Here is an 18,846-nt window from a genome sequence, read left to right as displayed (position 1 = left end):
AGTAGATCACCAAGGGTTTCTGACTCACAATTGTTTAACAGTAGCAACAGACCCACTACCGCACCCTGCCACAGCCAAAGAATTAGGCTACTGAAACAAAGAAAGCGTGGTGGAAAACCAGTCATGGATTTTTGTGTGAAATTACTGCAAGCTCATTCCTGGTACTGAAGTGAGTGAAAATCCTGAGCTGAGATGCACTGCAACATGCCATGTTCCTTAATCCACCCCTTTTTTCAAAGCCACTATTTTGCACTTGACTCCAGCTGATGGATCTCAAGGTTTGGGAGGGGGCTGAAGGGGGGAACCAAAGTGGATATTGCAAGCTTGACCCCCCCCCTCCCCCGCATCCATGATTTTGATCAGGGACTTTCTAATTCAGCTTCTCCTGACCTGATGCCCTCCAAATACGTTGGGCTACTATTCCCATCGTTCCTGTAAATGACAGGAGCTGCTGTTAGGGAAGTCCAAACCAGCAAAACCACAGCTCCACATTCCACCTCAATGCTTGCTCCAATTTGTGTCAATATCAGATTCCAAGCTTTGTTGTTGCTGTTTTCTTTTCACATGAAAATTTGTGTGTATTTTTGTGTGCATTTTCCCAAATGTACACATCAATGGTATGCATTTTTTAAATGAACACATTTTTTCCCTCACTGCTTAAAGCATGTTTGTGTGCATTTTTCAAAAGTGCATGGTCTTTCAAGCACATTGTTCACATTTTCAAACACATGGGGGGTGGGGTCATGAATCGCATCACTGGCTCAAAAATTTTCCGACTTCAACTGCAGATTGTGGTCATGTCTGTGTTCAGTTCTGGGAGGTGTGGATTGTGTAAATTCTAGTCAAACGCGAACTAAAACAAATTTCTCATGCATCACTAGTTATAGTCCAACACATCTGGAGGCAATGTAGGAAATTAAAGCCCATACAGCAAAAATATGGCACAAATATGAACATGCTTAAGTTAGCCTCACATTGACCAACATTTCACAAGAGATGACTTGAGCATTAAGTATAAGCAGGCACAGAAAAAGAGGAAGTGGTGACGGAAGACCAGAGGCACATAAAAGGGGGAACTAACCCACAAACATGGGAACTAAGGGTGGACAAAGAAACATGGAATCAGTGACATCATTCAATTAGAAAATGTTGGGGTTCACAATCAGATAATGCCAGGCTTCAAGGAATGTGTCAAAATCAAAATCGAGTGTGCTGAGACTAATAGAAAAGGGTGCTGGACCGATGAAGGCCTCGGAGCTGGTTCACACCTAATGACAAGCCAAAGTATTGGTTGAGTATGGATTGTTGTTGAATTGTGGGTTGTTGTTGAATGATTATGTGTCACTATGGTTTAACTATGGATTGTTAACCATGAACACTCCAGGAAGAGTATCCATGGTTTGTTGTTGGGCTGTGAACTCTAATCCCAGCAAGAAGGTGCTATTGCACTCATGTCCCATTTGTGGTTTCCCACAGGGATCTGGTTGGTCACTGTGGGAACAGAATGCTGGACAAGATAGGCTTTTCGTCTGATTCAGCATGGTTCTTATGTTCACATGTATCATTCTCTAATAGTCTTGGATTGATTTGCATTCTGTTGGTAAATGTTAGAAGATACAAAGGGCTGGATGTGCCTGATCTTGTCTGATCTCGGAAGCTAAGCAGGGTCAGCCTTGGTTAGTACTTGGATGGGACACCGCCTGAGAATAAGGCTCCCTGCATTGAGCAGGGGGCTGAACTCAGTGGTCTTGCAGGCCCCTTCCAACCCTATGATTCTATTATTCTAACCCTTCTGTGTTCACTTATAAACTTATTAATATTGTAATATTACTATTAACTTATTAATATTGTTTAACCCAAAAGCTGGTTGGAAAACCATGAACCACAAATTCCCTTGCAGGCAAGGTGAGGTTTGTAGGAGTCATCTAAGCAGACAGTATGCTTTAGCAAATCAAACTATTGATAAATAAAATCCTGCAAGCACCAGGTGGACAAAAGCTGTTCTAATCCACAGCTTGGGTCTACATCACACCATCTCTTAAGAGGGAGGGAGGGAAAACAAAACACTTGAGGTGGAAAAGGGAAATTTGGAGGTGGTTCATCAAAAGGCCACCAGAGTCTCCGAACAAGGCTGAGAGACTTTGTGGATTGGATTGCGGAAGCCTATTGTGATTTCATGGGCAGAGAGGAAATAACACTTGGCAGTGAAGAGTTCTTGCCTCAGCTTGTGCTGGAGACACTTTCAAACATCATCTGGCACAGTGGATGTGATCTGAAATAAGAAGGAGACACACCCTCCTCCTCGCCCTTGTTTGTGATGTCATCATGCCCCTGTATTGCTATTTTAAGCCAACAGTTGAAAGGGAAAGAATGTATTTGTGGGGGAGGACGGGAAGCAGCTCATCCTTAGCATGTCCTTGCAATCGCAGCAGGGCCAGTAAAGCTCCCCGGGAAGGTGGGTAGCTCTCTAACGCTCCGCATTCTTAAGGCCAGTCTCCCAGCCCTGGCTTACATGCTTCCTGCAATGGGATGAGCCCTCAAGAGATGGGTCAGATCGCTTCAGTGCCCAGGGGCCCAAAAATGGAGAAGGCGCCACCCACAACTATACATTCCATAAAGGTAAAGGCGTCCCCAACCAGTCGTGTCCGACTCTAGGGTGTGGTGCTCATCCCCATTTCTAAGCCAAAGAGCCAGCGCTGTCCGAAGACACTTCCGTGGTCATGTGGCCGGCATGACTGAACACCAAGGTGCACAGAACGCTGTTACCTTTCCCGCCAAAGCGGTACCTATTTATCTACTTGCAATTTCTTGCTTTCGAACTGCTAGGTTGGCAGGAGCTGGGACTGAAGACGGGAGCTCACTCCGTCACACGGCACTCAGGTCTCGAACTGCTGTCCTGCCGACCTTCCAGTCTGCAGTTCAGCATCTTAACCACTAAGCCACCGCGGCCATACATTCCATACCTGTAATTTAAAAAAGAATAACACTAAATCATTGTCCGTTCGCTGCTCAGAAAAGGCACCTGTCCCCTGAAGCAGACTTCCTCACCCTGCTCAGTGGCAAAGCTGACCACAAGAACTCCTGCTACATGAGCGGAAGCCATTCAGAGGTCATTGTTAACAAATGTATGTAACTCAGCATCATTAAAAACAAAATAGAAAAAAAAAACATTCAGGGAGAGAAGGTTTGAACAGAGAAGCCACAAGGGGAAGGGTAGCTTAACCCTTGTTCCACACATTCCGTCTCTGCTCCAAACTGTCTCCCCCAGTGGATTGTCCCAACGTTGGGTTCAAAATATGGGTATGCTCACATTCCAAACTCTGTTGGACAGGGGGGCAATACAGGTTTATTCAGAGTGAAGAAAAGACAGATGGGGAAAAATCTGAGCGCTCCTTCCTCACCTCTCCACTCTATTCAATCCCTTCCCCTTGAAGATACTTTTTTTTAAAATTAAATAAAATCAATGAACAGAGCATGATGTATTTGGGTGTAACATGTAGCCAGACCAGGAATAGGCAACATGGTACCCTTCAGATATCTTGACTGCAAGTCCTACCAGCCCCAGCCAGCAAGACCAGTGGTCAGGGATTATGGGAGTTGTAGTCTGAAGCATCTAGAAGGTATTGGGTTTCCACAAACCCTGTTATCCTCACATCAACCCTCTAAGATACATGAAGATGAGAGACAGTAATTATTAACCCAAGGTTCTCTATACGCTTTGTGACTGAGCAAGAATTTGAACTCCAGTCTCTCTCTTCAATCTATGTTCAAGACACTAGCCATTACATCACACTGGGAATATCAGATATGATATACACAGTGGAAACTTGTCAGGGTTCCACTTATGACCTGGATCCTCTGAACAACTCCTTAAGGATCTCTTCTCTCCTTAAGAGTCCCACATGCCTTCTTTTAAACTTCCCCTTCAGTTAACGTGGGATTTAGGCTGTAGGCATGGGGTGATTGACACTCTAGTCACAGGGTTTAACCACAACAGTTTACTGGTAAATTAAAGCAAGTAAATCACAACTAAAGGTATTTACAGAATAGAGCTGAGTGATACAAAAAGCATTAAGAGAAAATAGAAGTTGCAAAACACAAGTTCCTTTACTCTGGCTGAACTTGGACTTCTCCAGGCTGCTTCATCCTGCTCCCTTATCAGGCTCTGGTCTCCCCAACTTTGCTTTTACTGGCTCTCTCACTCTCTTGATATACCCTTCTTCTTCAAAACCAAAAGTACAGCTTCAAACCTGAAGAAATGAAACCTAACTGGGGAAGCGAAACTGAAACTTAACTGGGGAAAGAAACTACTCCTCTTAGGGGTACCCCCTCCCAACAACAACAACATCAAAACTCCAGGCCTCTAGGCCTGACTTTTTTCTTTCCCTTGCCTCTGTAGGCCCGAAACCTTCACATCACCTATGCCTTATCTACTCAGAAGTAATTCCCTTTGAGTTCAATAGGGCTTACACTCAGGTAAGTGAATCTGGATTGCAGTCCAATTGAGCCAAATCAATGACTCACCTGCATGAGGTACAGTGCTGTGCGGCATCAAAAAAAATTGAAATAAGAGATCACAGACCCCCTTTTGTTACATGGTATCTCTCCTTGTAAGCTCAAGGCAAGGCAACTGCTAATGTAGCTCTCTTCCTTTTAAGAAGATGCCAACAAATGAAATATGTCGGTATAACAAGTTAATATAGTATCAGGATAACAAGTTCATAAAATAATAAATTTATTTTAAAACCATTTAAGGATTCAATAACTTCAGACCATGGTCTGAAGGCACATGAGGCAACCACCTTGCTGAAGCTAAGCAGGTACTCTGGGTCCGGTCAGTGCTTGGAAGGGAGGCCACCTGGGGGCCACATGTAGCAACCCTGAGTTCCATGATGGAAGAAAGTTGGGATATAAATGGAAAAATAACTAATAATAATAACAACAACAACAACAACAACAACAACAACACAACATATATAATTTAGGGGGGAAAAACACCTTTCAGTTAACAGCCAAAGAAAACAAATCCCTTTTTAAAACCCTCTTCAAAATGACAACAGTTGGAGTCATACATATATATTTTTGGAGGGAGTTCTATAGAGCACAGACCACCACCAAGAAAGCCCTATAATAACTAGTGCCTGCCAACATTACAGATCTTAGCAGCGGGCCAGCAAGTAGGGTCTCCAATGCCGATCACAACCAACCAGGAGGTTCAAAAGGGTGTAGGAAGCCCAGCAAATAGCACATTCAAAGGCAAATAGCACCTTCAAAGGCAAATAGCACAGTTGGGAGGGGGGCAGTTTTCACAAGGAAAATGCCAAGGGGGAGGGAAAGGGTTAACATCCCTCTCCTCTCCCCCCCCCCAATAGCGCAGTCCCAGTGGGATTAGGGCTCTTCTCAGTTGTTTTCTTATGAAAGAAAGAGAGCAGACAGCCATAAAAACACGTTTTAAAGTCTAGCATGTAGTGTGACTTTTCTTAGGAACCAAGTTAAGCTGCTCGCTCTCTCGCTCACAGAGGGGGGGGGGAGATTTCCATTCTGTTTTGATAGGCACTAGACATTTCGTTTGACGGTTGTTCTTTCTGGCATTCGAAGAAGAAACGGGAGACTCCTTTTAGTGGCCTCATTTGAGGTGGAAACAACTGCCTCAATGGTTACTTTCATTAAACAATTGGAAGTTAGAAACCTTTGCCAATGTACTGCAATTCCACAGCTCTACCAGTTGATCCCAATTAGGAATGTGGAAGAAATTTGTTCACTTCATACATTGATACTAGCTTATCCAATGCACACCTCCCAGAACTGAACAAGGACTCAAATGCAATTGTACGCTAGACAGCTGGTGATCTGATTCTTGCACCAACAAAATATGTATTCCAAAATCTATGTATGTCTGAATAAAGGGCATGAAGAAATGCATACGTTTTAAATAGGCATACAAACATGCTTTCGCTAATTGGAGAAAAATGTGTACTTTTCAAAAATGCACACCCCAAATGTATACATCTTTAAAAATGTGCATCAAAAGATGTACACATTTCCATGCAAGAAGGGGAAAAAAAGTTGTCATCCATTACATACGTACATGAGATCAAATTTTGAAGGAGAAATCAAAGAACCTAAACAAGCTTGTGTTTTGCTGATTTGCACATCCCTAATACAGAGCTACCATCTGCCCACTAGAATAATCTGTTTTCTATAGTCTCTGACTATCGGGCAAAAACTGCCAGAACTCCTGATCATCACTGTGAATCAGCACATGGCCAGACTCTTATTCTCTTCCACTTCTCCAATGTGTTTTGCTGGAAACAGAGCAAAACATAGACAAGGTAACACCAGCTCTCCCTTAGTCATTATGAATAGCAAAGGGTCCAAAACAGTTATTTCAGTACCTTACTCATGACTATGGACCTTACTCAAAAGTAACTCCCAATAACACTTGTCTGTAGACATTGTTTCATAGTTGAGACGTAGTCATCCCTCACCCCTGGCTATACTGGCTATACCTGATGGGAGTTTATTTATTACAATTTTTATTACATTTTTATATTGCCCAATAGATGAGGATCACAGGGCAATTCACAACAATTAAAACCATAAAATACAAGACAATAGAATATAATATAAAAGTTTAAAAGTTTAACACTGCAATATAAAAATAATAACTAAATAGAGATCTGATAGTGCTGTTCAAGTACTTGAAAGTACTTTCAAGACTGTCACAAGAGAGGAAAGCCAGGATCTCTTCTCAATCATCCCAGAGTGCAGGACATGGAATAATGGGCTCAAGTTACAGGAAGCCAGATTCCGGCTGAACATCAGGAAAAACTTCCTGACTGTTAGAACAATACAACAATGGAACCGATTACCTAGGGAGGTGGTGGGCTCTCCCACACTGGAGGCATTCAAGATGAGGCTGGACAGTCATCTGTCAGGGATGCTTTGATTTGGATTCCTGCATTGAGCAGGGGGTTAGACTCGATGGTCTTGTAGGCGCCTTCCAACCCTACTGTTCTATGATTCTATGAAGCTACCAGTAATGCAAAGATTTAAAATACAATACCAGATACAAAATGGAAACAGAAAAACTAAAATGCCTGGGAGAATAAAAAGGTCTTCACCTGGCACCAGAATGAGTTATGCACCAGACAAACCTTTCTGGGAAACTCATTCCATAACCATAATGCTGCAGCAGCTAAGGGCCTCTTCTTAGTAGCCACTCATCTCACTTCCTTTGCCAAAGCCTCCCAGGCAAGGACCAATGTAGCTGATCTTAGGGTCTGGCCAGGTATATATGGGAGGAGACGATCCTTCAGGTAACCTGGCCCCAAGCCTTTTAGAGCTTTGAATGTTAGTACCAACACTTTGAATCGGGCCCGGAAATGGACTGGCAGCCAGTGCAGATGGAAAGGTACTGGCATGAGACGGTCATATTGGCCAGCCCCCGTTAACAAGTTTGCTACCCTATTTCAGACGAGTGGAAGTTTCCGGTCCATTTTCAAAGGCAGCCCCATGTATAATGCATTGCAGTAATCCAAACAAGAAGTTATCAAAGCATGGATAATTTTAGCTAGGTTATCTCTGTCCAGGTAAGGATGTACTTGGTATTGAAAATGAGGTTCTGACTTTGCCCCAATGGGCAAGAGAGTGTAACAAGAGCTGACTTAAAGCTATTTAAAAAGTTGAATATGTTTGAAAATATATTTTAAAACTTAAGCAGGAAAGCAGTGTTAAACAAATGTCAACTGCCCTAGTTATCTCTTCATTCCACAGAGTAACCAGGGCTTCGACAGGACTGCCAACTATACCAGCAGGAAAATCCTCCAGAGCCCTCTGGAATCCATTAGAATCCATTAGCCTCAGAGAGTAGACCATTTTAATGGGTCCTCTGCCCTTGCAGAGGGGAGAAGCTGCCAAGGGTCTAAACCTCAGCAGGAAGTTGCAGGCCAAAACATCTGGAGGCCACAAATTGCCCACAGGATGGGGGGGGGGATTTGTTTGGTTCACATTTTAATGTGAACTCATCTAATCTCACTATTTTGAACCAATACACAAAGAGAAGCTCACTTATGTTTCAAAATTCACATCTGTCCAAATTTTATAATGTAGTCCTCCAATTAAAAACAAAACAAAACACTGCATACAAAAAAGTGTATATTAGGGGAAAGTGCATACAGAATTCATATATTTGTTAAAATAACACTAAAATGCATTATTTTAGGAAAGTTTAGTGTGTGTACAAGAATGCAAACTTAAAAAAAAAACTCAAAGCTTGGGACAAACTGAATTTAAGATTGGAAAACGTACATGAGAAGCCCAAACTGACAGATTTCTACATGCCTCCCCCACCCCCTGCCCTGCTCCAAGTTAAGGTCCATAAGAATCCAAAGCAAACCCAGTAATGTGAAGCAGCTGGGACAGAAAAACCTAGGAGCACCTTTCCCCTTCCCCCACCATAAAAATACAACTGTAAAAATTGGAATAACTATCGATGTGCCACTTTTTCATGACTAGGGATGTATGGACTGTGTGAAATCCGCTCCATCTGTGTTTCACAGGTTGTCAGGCACTTTTTTGTTCCACTTTTTTGCCCACAGACAGATGCATTTTTTTTTTTCCATCATGAGGAAAAATACACAAATAATTACATAAAAGGTTTCATAAAAATTTACATAATTTTAGCTTACTACATATCATTTAGCATATTGTCCCTCAATCTGTTCCACTTTTCCACAGCAGAAACATGCGTATTTTCCTATGAATAAATATGCGTGAATTTGGGGACAGTAAAAAAATACATCTGAAAGTCCATGGACTCCATGCGGCCTGAGGGAGTCACTCTGCAGCGGATTCTGCAGGTCAGATTTGTAGAAATTTGAGCTTATTTTAGTCTGCCCCAAATTTCTCCAGCATCCCTATTCATGACACCCCAAATCAGCTTCCTGGGCCAGCCGCTCACTCTGCCCAATCGTAGGGCTAGTCCTGGGCTTTAGTTTGATCCAACAGAGCTCTTCTATCTTCTCCACACCCCTGAGTTGAATGATGCAACCACGGGGCTAATCTGACTTCTTTCATGTCTGGCTATGAGGCAAGAATAGGCCTCATTGTGAATCAGCCTCTAGAGGGACTCCTGATCTCTTTCACTTCTCCGAATATGTTTTGCTGGGAACAACAGCTCTCCGCCCGCCCCCCCCCCCGCATTTTAAAGCGAAACATCAGCAAAACAAACCAGTTCTTCCTTCATCACGGTGACCAGTAAAGGCTCCAAAACAGTTATAGCAGACAGAGTGTCTGCAAAAGAGAATCCCAAGAACCACTGTCTGTAGACATTGTTTCATAGTCTAGACTACCCTGCTTCAGTCTGGTGCTCAATACCAAATGACCCAAATGTGTTTCAACATACAGTCATCCTCAGTGGTCTATTACAAAGGACATAGTCCAGTGTATAAAGGGTACGCCAAAAAGTGAACAAGCGTATGTATGCAAACGCATCACATACAACGGATTCCTCGCTAACATGATGCACTGCAGTAGTTAAACCGAATTAAAAATCTTGCCAAACCTCCTCTGGGACATGTACTGGCCAGGGCATGCACATGTTATGATATTAAGTAAACTGCACGGGGGTGGGGGAAGTCTCCACTATAAGGAACTATTTTTGAGGATGGCAAGAAACTGCAGTAGTCATACAGATGGTTAACCAATAAGAGAATAGGGTAAGTCTGGATGCTGCTTGAACAGGGGGCCTTCAAGCTATCCATTTGAAGGCCAAAACATCTGGAGATTGCCAGGTTGGGGAAGGCTGGTGTAGGTCATGGGTTGCCAATGCAGGACCCATGGGTGAGCTGGCCTGCTGTCACTTCACTGACTTCAATAGAGGTGGGGGGAAGCAAAAAATAAAATGGCTGGAGTGGGGAGGAAGCCCATCCCTCTTCAAGGATCCTTAGGGCAGTAGGGTCCTTGGCAGTGACTAAGCTGTTCCCTCTCCAGCCGTTTTTTTTGGCAGGGAGGGTACTCTTTTCCCTGCTTCTGTTCAAGTTAATGGAATGATATGCTCCATTGACAAGGATAGAGGTGCGTGTGTGGGGGGGGAATCCCTTGTCAAAAAAGATAGCACAGTCCAGAGAGAGGTGCAAGCCAAGTTGGAATCCAGAGAGGAGGGTGCTCCCAACATTTTGGGATTGGCCATCTCCCCCATGGCAATTTGTGGGGGTACCTGGGACACCTTTTTTCAAAATGTCAGATGTGTCCCAGGGCCCAGAATGCCTGCCCGTTGTCTAGACCATTGGTCTCGTAAGCAGGGATGGGGAACCTCTCAGCCTGAGGGCCAAATTCAGTTCAATTCAAATTCAGTTTAGGAGAAGCTCTTGGAGGCCATATTCCATTGGAGGTTGGAGCCAAAGGCAAAAAGGGGCCAAAATGCAAAATAAATACATACCCATCATATTTTAAAGTGCTTACTGCCAGTAACAAAGCCTTGTGAGAGGCCTTTTGATCCATTAGAGTGGGGAAAAAACAGCATAAAAGCCAGGAAACCACCAAACAATAGGTGGTTGGAGAAACTCATGGGGCAGGAGTCACCAGTGGAGGCTGGTGGACCTTGGAAGGCTCCTTTCAAGTTCTGACAGGTTCTGACTGAAACCCAGAGCTGATTCACTGCCCCACTGACATCGGAGCCATCAGCCTGCACTGGGCAGGATTGGGACCCCCGGTGGGCCAGATGTGGCTCCTTGATGTGAAGTTCCCCACCCCTACTCTTAAGAAAGACTCACACTGGTTTGTAGGAAGCCATGGTAGAGTCAGGACAGTTGCTGAAACCTCCAGCAGCGGGACAGAGCCAGGCTGGTCTCCTTTGGTGGGCATCCCAGAAACATCTCACTGGCCGCTATAGGAAACAGGATACTGGTTTAGTCAGGCCTTTCATCATTTTGCTCCCTGATTTCAGTGATGTAACCACAGAACAAATCTGTTTTCTGTACTCTCTGCCTATGATGCAAGGACAGCTGGTATTCGTGACTGTCATTGTGAACCAGCCCATGGAGACATTCCTCTTCTTGTTCAATCCTCCCAATGTGCTGCATTGTAAACAATTTTTTTTTGAAGCAAAGCATAGGCAATGTGACCCCAGCTAGTCCTCTGCCAATAGCAAAGGTCCAAACAGTTATAGCAGACCGTTGCAGTGAAGGTACCCTAATCAAAAGAAAAACCCAATGCTCTGTAGGCATTGTTTCACAATCTAGACCAGGTCTGGGCAACTCCAGAGGGTCCATTTTCACCTCTCGAATCAATCTCCCTGGGCCTTCCCTTCCTGTGGGCCACACTCTTGCCATTGGACACATACACCACAGAATTCCTCAGGGCAGAATAGGGGTATGCGGATTCTGTAAAATCCATTTCATCTCTGTTTTATGGATTGTCAGGCACCTTTCATTCCGCCCATCAACAGAATCGGGGTGTTTCTGAATTTGTGTAAATTTGCACATGCAAAAATGTGCAAATTCCCCCCAAATGCACACTTTCGCGCTGTAGTCTATGGGGGAAATACATATTTTTGGCCAATTCTTAATTTTATTTTATGTATTTTTCTATGATGAAATTTATGCAAAATTCAGGGAGGTTAGAAAAATGGTCCACCAGTCCGTGGAATCTGCCCAACAAGGGAAAAGCTGGTCCGCTGCAGAATCCACAGGCTAGATTCATGAAAATCCAAACTCATTTGGTCCCGTTGCAGATTTCTCCAACATCCCTAGGGTGGGAGCAACAACAACAAATATGGTGGTTTAGCAGAGTGTGAGTGGCAAATAACTACGGAACAGTAAGTAGGTCAAATGTAGCCAGTGTGGTGTAGTAGCTAGAGTGTTGGACTGGGGGTTGGGAGATCCGGGTTCGAGTCCTCACTTGGCCATGGAACCTCACTGGGTGACTTTGGGCCAGTCCCAGACTCTCAGCCCAACCTACCTCACAGGGTTGTTGTTGCAAGGATAAAATGGAGAGGAGGAGGAGGATTACGTACACCACCTTGGGTTCCTTGAGGAGGAAAAAAGGACAAGATACAAATGTCATAGATGAATATATATATATATATATATATATATATATGAATGAATAATGTTCTCAAGCTACATTTGACCTTTTCACCATTCAGTAGCAGTAAACCAGTGATTTTTTATTGATTTTTTATTTTTGCCCCTGCTGCTGTACCACCAATATTCAGTGAGAGGCAGCAGGGGTTGGTATAGGGCACACTGGGTGAGGAGGGGTGCATGCAGCCTGTGGGAGTGGGTGTGTGTGTCCACCCCGGTCTAGCCCATCAGTCCCTTACCAAAGAGTTTTCTACTGTCTTGTACACAGCCGACAGGACAGCTGTTGAAACCTCTGGCACCTTGACAGAGCCAGGCCAGTCTCCCTTTGGTAGGCGTCCCAGCATCTCATTGGCCATCATTGGGAAATAGAGCCTGGGTTAGGCAGGCCTGTAGCACAGCTGGGCCAAGACATGCCCCTACCTGAGACCAAATAGTTCATTACTCCCTCCCAAGTCAATTACCCAGATCCAGTCAAGTTATTTGATGCCTGAAGTAGATCCCACGAGCGCCTCTCCCCCTCCCTTGCACTAAAAACACAACAATCAATTGAATCATGATCAGTTTGCTGCCTTTTCATGACACCCGAAGTCAGCTGCCTGAGGGGGCACCTCACTCTCCCTAGTGGTGGGCAGGCCCTGGCCTTTCACTTCATCCAGCAGGGCTCTTCTTATGTCAGCCCTTCTTCCAGCTACTGCCCCTGTCTGCTAGGATAGGATGTTGCTGGATGGAGAAGCGTGACCACACCTCAGTGGTGGAGCACATGTTTTGCATGCAGAACACCCCAGCTTCAATCACAGGCATCTCTGGGTTGGGCTAGGAGAAAGATGACCATCTGTCAGGGGTGTTTCTGAGCACAGGGAGTGGGATAGCAGTTCAGATTCTGAAGGGGAACCGCCAGACATGGGGGAGGTGTTTTCCCAGGCTAGTCCAGCTATGACTGGGCCGGCTTCTCGGATTACAAACACCCAGCTGGCTGAGGATGAGGGTTCCTCTTCACACACCCCTGTGAGAGACAGCGAACAGGAGGAGGTGGGGTTTGGGGAGTCTGACCTAAAAGACGCCAGGCACAGAGCAAAGAGAGAGAAGGCAGGGGTGGAACTTAGACATCTACCTGATTGGCCTTGCATGAGAAGCTGTGCTCAGAAGCCTCACGAAAGAGAGGGACCTCCACCCCTTAAGTTAGGCTAGTGAGACCGCCTTCCTCTTTGAACAGTGGGCAACTCTCTTAACTTCCTTTTGAATTCCCCTGAAACCATTCCTTTGTAGACTGAGAGTCACTGAGAATTTGCATCTGTATGACCCTGTGAAGTAATGGATTAAAACTGTAGACTGAAGCCTCACATCTGTGTTTGTTTTCGGCATTGAAATACCAGCCTAGGACTAGCCTGGGAAAACACCTCCCCCATGTCTGGCAGTTCTCCTTCAGAATCTGAACTGCTATCCCACTCCCGGCACTCAGAAACACCCCTGACACCATCTGAAACCGGTGCTCCTGTCAGCCAGGGTACACCAGCGGAGGCTTGCAGCTCCAATGTCGGTGGGGCTGGGAATCCGCTCCAGGTTTCAGTCAGAACTAGTCAGAACTCCAAGGTTCTGCAAAGCACCTTGGATAGCTCCTTTAGAGTTCTGACCGGTCCTGGCTGAAACCCGGAGCAGATTCCCAGCCCCACTTATACTGGAGCCATCAGCCTCCACTGGTGTACACCAACGTCCCACAGCCTGGTGCCTTCCAGATGTGGTGAACTGCAACCCCCATCATCTCAAGCAAGCATGGTCCTGTGGGGCTGGGTATGATAGGAATTGTGGTCCATCACATCTAGCGGGCAATAGGTTGGGGAAAGCTGGTGTAGACAATGCAGAGCTCAATGAAACTACAGCTGAAGTATAAGGCATATTCTGTGTTCCTACTGCATGTAGCTATTGTGTTATTTGAATTCTCTAGCTTCCATGCAGCTATTTTTTGGTGCTACATTCACACATATGTGGAAGCACATATCACCTCAGTATCTCCCCTTTGCTCACATGCCCATCCTCCTTCTTTCCCTCCTCAGGAAAGTGGTAGGGGTGCAGCTGGCATGCATGGGACCATTGCGGGCATGCCTCCTACATGTGTTCTGGTTTCCTGTTAAGGCATAATGCTTGAACGGGGTTTACACTGCAATATGTTTGCTAGTGTGTTCGATGGTAGTGGTCTCCAACGCCTATTTGTTGATGTGATTGTCTCAAGAAGAATTATGAACCTTTGTTTGAAGGTTTGGGAACTTCATCATCAACCCCACCTAGGGATGTTAGAGAATTCCGCCACGGATCTCGGTGAGGCCGAATGCCAGTGCATTAGGCCCCCCGAAATCTGTGGCGGAACGAAGCCCCCCGCCCCCCCACCCCATGAAAGGCGCACGAAACGGGACACCTACCTGCTATCGTTTGCACTGCTTTGCGAATGGCGGCTGTGTCTGCGGCCACCATTCGCTTCTTCATTATAGCCGTGATAGGCTATATAAATACTTACGTAGCCTATCACAGCTAATGCAAGGATGCCATTTGCGTCCCTGCAGAGGCCGTGATAGGCTACGTAAGTATTTACGTAGCCTATCAAGGGAAAAAAAAGGGAATGCAAATGGCAGCGGCTACAGCGGCCGCCATTTGCGTTCCCTTTTTTTTTGCCATGATAGGTTACGTAAATATTTACGTAGCCTATCATGGCAAAAGACAGGGGCGCAAATGGCGGCGGCTATGGCGGCCGCCATTTGTGTCCCTGTGCAGGCTGCCCAGCGGCTGGATGTCTGGCTGCAGGCAGCCCCAGCCGGCATCTCTGTGGAGTCGCCATGGAGCGGAGCCGGCCAGGGAGAATTTCAGAGGGAGGGACGGAGCGCCTCCCCTCCACCGCGAATGTCACCCTTCGAAAAGGTAAGTAACTTTCATACATCCCTAATCCCACCCCTCTGCTTTCTAATTCAACATTATGTTTTATTCAAGTGAAAGTTTTGCAGAGCTTTCTCCATCTGTGAAATCTCTGCTCCTGCCAAAGGAAGTGGGTGTTGCGCTCAACAAGTTCCTGTTTCCTCCCAGGAACCCCACCACACTCAGACCACATCTACTGGCTGCCTGTTCCATATTGTTAAATCCCTTCTTCTTCTTCTTCTTCTTCTTCTTCTTCTTCTTCTTCTTCTTCTTTTAAAAAAGGTGGAGGAAGAAAGAAAATAAAGGAGAATATTACACATTTTCTTTACAATGTGCAGGAAACCTGCATCGAGCGTTTCTAGGGTCAATGATGGCATTCTTCAACTGCTATTCTTTATTCTGCTCTACTCTAGTCTCAGTGTGTGTCATTGATGCAGTCTGTTCTGCATTTGTCCCCCCGGGCTATCCTCTGGTGTGTCTCTGACCTGGGCAGCATATGACAAGGATTCAATTCTTGTCTGCCATGTTGGATTCTCTGCTAGCTACCTGCTTGTCCCTTACCCAGGTTTATGGCCTCATCACTATTTTCTTGTGCCAGATTCTGTCCTATTTTGTTAGAGGATGGACCTTCACTGTGTCCTTGGGCTCTAGGCCTAGAACAGAGGTAGGCAACCTTTTGGGTCTGTGGGCGCATTTGGCACAACCCCAAAAGGGCTCCCATGGGAGTTGTAGTAAAGGACAAGTAACCTTCCCCCACCAAAAAAAGGCAGAGATGGGGTCTGAACTCAACACACTTAAGAACACCTTTGAACCAAGAGTTTTCAGCACTAACAGAAGCCTGTTTCATAGCAATCCCAGCTGCCAGTCAGAAAATGTGTTGTTATTGTTATTATATTTATATTTATATTTATATTTATATTTATATCCCGCCTTTTTTCCAATACTGGGACTCAAGGCGGCTTTACAACATTAAAACTTATACATTTAAAACCTATATAGAAATAGAAATACAAGTGTACAAAAGTTAAAATATAATTCAATCATCAATATTAAAATTGTAAAAATATCAAAACATTAAAAGACAACAAGAAAAATAGTACCCATCCATCATATTTTCACAGGTCCAGACTAGTTATCCCCAGAGGCCTGCTGGAACAAAAAAGTTTTTACATGCCTATGAAAGCATATCAAGGAGGATGCCACTCTCGCCTCCCTGGGAAGGGAGTTCCAGAGTCTTGGGGCAGCCACCGAGAAGGCCCTCTCCCACGTTCCCACCAGGCATTACTTCAAGAAAGCAGAAGTGGGAAGGGTAGAGCACCTTGGTGGACACCAAGAAAGGTGTCCAGGGTGCACTGTTGCCCATGGGCACTACATTGCCTACACCCGGGTCTAGAATATCCCTGGTTGGTTGCTTACAATAAATATTCTGTCTCTGTTGCTGCTGCTCCCTCAGTTCACCAAGAGATGCCCATGAGAACCCTGGCTCTGATAGCCCCCCGCTTGTTTCCAAAGGTTTCTTGGTTCTTCAATTCATTAATCTTTGTCCTGGACCTAAGTTTAGGACATGGAATTGAATGTTTCAAAGATCTAGGCCTAATCTACACTGAAGCGTCTTCCAACGCTGATGCAATTTAATAACACAATTGTTTGAATTCGCATTTACTCCTCTTGTGGTACACGTTGCCAATTCTTGCAGTGTAGACTTGGTATTAATCCTCCTATCATGAGGCAAATGAAAGGTTAAACCACATTACGTTTGGTATATGTAGGCAGAGATTCATGACATCAACATAACGTCATTAACTGTTGTGACACCATTTGACCTGCTCTATCATGTCACACACCAGTTCAATGTCAGTATAAATGTTATAGCAGGATGATGAATCTCACCTTTTCCTGTCTTTTTCTTTTTTCAGGTATACCTTCTTCTGCAGGCTCCACCAGTGATATGTGCCCACTCGTACCTGCAAAATGGATCTCGAGTTATTGCAGGTGTGTCTACCAGGGATCGCCCTTGTACTGGGAAATATTAGCACTCTCTTAAGAATGTATATTGGCCTTGAAACAAGACATGCAAGGATATGGAAGCACGGGCAGTCATGTTTAGAAGGAACTGTGTTGGTGTATCCTTCTACGCAGGGATGTACTAACACCTCTGGTGTATGTTTCCATTGCACAACAGCACGACCCTTGTATTAACACATAAGTTGAAATAGTCCCTAGCAACGTATGTATCTTAACGTATAGTCACTGTGACTATATTTCCTTTGATGAGAGCAATACAGTGGACATAGAATCATAAAATAGTAGGGTTGAAAGAGGCCTACAAGACCAACCCCCTGCTCAGTGCAGGTATCCAAGTCAAAGCATCCCTGACAGATAGCTATCCAGCCTCGTCTTGAATGCCTCCAGTGTGGGAGAGCCCACTACCTCCCTAGGTAATTGGTTCCATTGTCATATTGCTCTAACAGTCAGGAGGTTTTTCCTGATGTTCAGCTGGAATCTGGCTTCCTGTAACTTGAGCCCATTATTCCGAGTCCTGCACTCTGGGATGATCAAGAAGAGATCCTGGCCTTCCTCTCTGTGACAACCTTTCAAGTCCTTGAAGAGTGCTATCCTATTCCCCCTCAGTCGTCTCTTCTCAAGGCTAAACATTTCTTTCAGTCTCTCCTCATAGGGCTTTGTTTCCAGTCCCTTGATCATCTTCGCTGCCCTCCTCTGAACCCTCTCCAGCTTGTCTGCATCCTTCTTCAAGTGTGGTGCCCAGAATAGCTGAACCACAACCTGTTTTCATGTGGATGTTCATTGGAGTATATACTAAGAAGTATAGGAAGACATTTGATAGAACTGTCTGTAAATAGAGTGCACATGAAGCAACTGAAGATCAGAGAATTTCTCATCTTAACTTGCTTACACACCCATCTTGTTCCATTTCTCATTACTGGACTGTGTGAGGACATAATAATGAAACAGTACTATGGTGGCACTAATGGTCATTTAAAAGGTTTTTTCTTTCTTTAAAACAGTGTTGCTTTAAACAAAGAGTGTATCACTCAGGCACATCTAAGACAGCCTTCTATTTGTATTTTATTTCTTATATTTATATCCCGCCTTTCTTCCATCATGGAACTCAAGGTGGCTACATGCAGTTCCCAGGTGGTCTCTCCTCCAAGCACAGACCAGACCCAGACCTGCTTAGCTTCAGCTAGGTGGCTGCCTCCTGTGCCTTCAGACCATGCCCTGGGACTTCTTTTGGGAAGCCCCTAGGAAGAGGAAGTGTTTTGGCTGAAAGTAAACAGAGATGGAGGATTTCAATTTAAAAAGAACACCCACATACAAGGTGGTGAGCACAATTCATTTAAAAAAAACTTATGTATTTATTATCAGAATATACTACGCTGTGTTTTTATTTATGAAAATTCTGCGACTCTTTGCAGACGATGAAAAAAAAGCCGCATGACAGCTGGCTCTGCAGGACCTCGTGGTGCCGTTCCACAGAGGATTCCATGGCATGGACTGAAGGGAATTCGATCCCATTTCAGTCCATGGTGGAATTCTCTGACATCCCTACTTCTACATAACTCATTCACCCCCATCAAATGGCATCAATTCATTGGAGTGAAGTGAACCTACAGAGACTGAAGATACACCAGTGGTGGTGGGTTTTGCCTGCAGGTCAGAATTGGTGGGACAATTTTGTTCTCCAAGTTTGGACAAGAAGCAATTCAAAATGAATCTCAAGTCAGGCATTTTAGAATGTCCTGTCCTCTTCAATCTAGCCAAGGAGCTAAGGTGAATAAACTAGCAGAGGACAACGGACATGTTTTAACCAATTCTAGTTGTTAAACAAGTGGCGATA

Source organism: Heloderma suspectum, chromosome 14 (assembly GCF_057233095.1).
Source record: "Heloderma suspectum isolate Gila_16-S chromosome 14, 16-S_ref, whole genome shotgun sequence".
Lineage (NCBI taxonomy): Eukaryota > Metazoa > Chordata > Lepidosauria > Squamata > Helodermatidae > Heloderma > Heloderma suspectum.
This window is presented reverse-complemented; position numbering follows the sequence as displayed.